This window comes from Sus scrofa, chromosome 8 (assembly GCF_000003025.6).
Source record: "Sus scrofa isolate TJ Tabasco breed Duroc chromosome 8, Sscrofa11.1, whole genome shotgun sequence".
In the NCBI taxonomy this organism is placed as follows: domain Eukaryota; kingdom Metazoa; phylum Chordata; class Mammalia; order Artiodactyla; family Suidae; genus Sus; species Sus scrofa.
The window spans coordinates 109,867,778-109,870,926 of NC_010450.4; positions in this window are offsets into that span (position 1 = coordinate 109,867,778).

A 3,149-nucleotide genomic window follows, 5' to 3' on the forward strand; every position below is an offset into this window, starting at 1 on the left:
TTTTGGGGTTTTTTTTGGGGGGGGGTTGTTTGTTTTGCTTCACCATTTTTTTTTTAATTTATTTTTTGTCTTATTGCCTTTTTCTAGGGCCGCTTCCTGCGGCATATGGAGGTTCCCAGGCTAGGGGTTGAATCGGAACTGCAGCCACCGGTCTATTCCAGAGCCACAGCAACTCGGGATCCAACTGCGTCTACGACTTACACCACAGCGCACAGCCACGCCGGATCCTTAACCCACTGAGCAAGGCCAGGGATGGAACCAAAACCTCATGGTTCCTAGTCGGATTTGTTTACCACTGCGCTACGATGGGAACTCCTGCTTCACCATTTTAGATGAGGAAACTGAAGCAGAGAAGTTAAATAACTTGGCCCAGTCACATACTAAGTGGCACGCTCTAGATCCGGAATCTAGATTTGAACTCAGTGCCAAGTTCGGTGCTCTTAAGAAAGCAGAGAATAAGGATTTTTTTTTTTTTTCTTTGCTCTCCATATAGCTCTTAGTCCCATCCCCTCTTTTTCTCAGCACCTTTTTGTTTGCTTGTTTTTTAACAAAGAACTGTCTCCATGCCCAGGTAAAATAAAATGTTGCCAACCTGACAGAGCGATTATTTTAAAACATCCTATCAATAAAGATTAGGAGCCTCACCAGGCCCCTGGGGACATGGATCATACCAATAACTTTTATTTGATCTTCTCAATAGTCCATAAAGTATCCCACTTTACATATAAACTCAAGTAACTCAAGTAACTCCCCTCATGGCCAAGAGCTATTTAGTAGCTATTTATAAAGCTGAGATTTTGTACCAGCAAATTTGAAACCCCACCTATTGTTTACTCCAGAGGCCATGCCCTTTAATAGGCTAAACCATGTGAACTACCAAGCCTGCAGCAAAGAGGATATTTAATAGACCCCTCAGTAAATCCAGGTAACCACATGTTTAGTTTGGGTCTCAATCTAAATCCTCTCCAGTCAAATACAATCAGCCTTTCGGAGAATCCTCAATTCCTCAGAAATGAATTTAGAAGTTCCAAATTTCAAGGAATTCCAATCTAATTGGTAGGCCATATACAATTTCAACCTTTCCTTTCCCTAAGAAGACATAAATCCAAGAGCTTGAGTGTAGCCCGGCTAATTAGGTCTCGGTCAAACAATAGTCCTTTTCTTTAAATCTGTGGCTTCTCACTCAGATGATAAAAAGCTATTTCAGCTCAAGACTTTTACTTAATTGGTTTGCACCCTCCCAGGGACCTCCTGGGCTCCTCCTGCATATCCCCACATCAGAGGATAGGAAGAATTCTCTGCCTGCCAGCAAAGCACAGTTCTTCTAAGATTTATGCATGGCTTTCATGTTCGTTCACCCACTGAATTAAATCGAAAGGCTTTGCTCCTCTTGCTGCAACTACCTTCCCTACGGAAAGCAGGGCTTTGGAAACTTGTGCATGTCAAAGGAAGTTTGTTTACCATTAGAAAAGTCCAGCAGCATTAACAGTGAAGCTATTCTTTTGTTCCCTTTGGCAGCCCCTCTGGCTAAGGACCCCAAATCACAATGACCCCAGTCACCCAAGCGTGGAAAGCAGAACTCACATCCCAACTAGCCACTGTAAAATCTTTCCACTTTAAAATGTGAACTTTTAAAGGATTCTGCTGGTACTTCTTAAACCCACATAATTAAGCAAGCTCCTAATTTAGCAAGTATTGCCTTATGTTGTAACCATATGGTGGTGATATAACTTTAGACCTAAGGCTATCAGTAATCATTTTTTTTCCTAACCGTTTCATTTTTCCAGATACTTAATCAAAGAACCAGGGGGTTCACGTGTCTTTCCCAGTTAGTAGCAGGGTGGGACCAGAACCCATATCTTCTCAATTACTTCGTGGTATTCAAAATTAAAACTTTAAAAAAAGGAAGGAAGGGAGTTCCCGTCGTGGCGCAGTGGTTAACGAATCCGACTAGGAACCATGAGGTCTCGGGTTCGGTCCCTGCCCTTGCTCAGTGGGTTAACGATCCGGTGTTGCCGTGAGCTGTGGTGTAGGTTGCAGACGCGGCTCGGATCCCGCGTTGCTGTGGCTCTGGCGTAGGCCGGTGGCTACAGCTCCGATTCAACCCCTAGTCTGGGAACCTTCATATGCCACAGGAGTGGCCCTAGAAAAGGCAAAAAGACAAAAAAAAAAAGAAAGAAAAGAAAAGAAAACCGGGGTCACAATTAAATGGTATATATGACTCCAAGAGATTGTGGAGGAGAGAGTGACTGGGAAAGGACACAGTCAATGGCCCTGAATCAAATAAGTGTCTCATTCTTGGAGTGACAGGACGCTGTAAGAATGAAACTCTGACATGAATCCTCCTTTCACTGGAGCTATTTTCCCCCACAGACTGGAGCAGATTTGCTGGTAGGTACCACCCAACCGATGTAGAGAATGGTATTCTGTATTCTGCAGAGAATGGCTCCTCCATGACTGGCAGAGCAGGGATGAGCCAGTGGATGCGCCTCCACCAGGGAGCAAACAACCCTCCTAGAGACGAGGGCAGATTTAATAAGCAACATTTCCTCTTTTCATTACTATTTTTTTCAAGCAACAAAGGTCATCGATTCGGGAGAGTACTAGTCGTCAACCCAGAAGAGTGCTGGCCCTCTTAACGATCTAATATATATATATATATATATTTTTTTTTTTTTTTTTTTTTTTTGCTTTTTAGGGCCACACCCAAGGCATATGGAAGTTCCCAGGCTAGGGGTTGAATCGAAGCTACAGCTGTCAGCCTACACCATAGCCACAGCCTCGCTGGATCCCAGCCTCACCTGCGACCTACACCACAGCTCATGGCAATGCCAGATCCTTAACCCACTGTGAGGGGCCAGGGATCAAACCTGCATCCTCATGGATACTACTTGGGTTCATTACCATTCAGCCTCAATGGGAACTACTCTCTGATCAATCTAAGTGGAAGTCAGCCAGGAAAAGGGAGCCCCAGAAAGGGCATGTGGCCGGGCAGGGTGGTCACAGATAAGCATCCATGCAGCTGTCCCAATGCCAACCGCACACACACTTGTTCCTCAGCAGAGACTTTACAAAGGACACTTCAGGCAGCAGAACAAAATATCTGGCTTTCTGCCGTATAAGCTGGCAGCAAATAAGAGCCAAGAGAA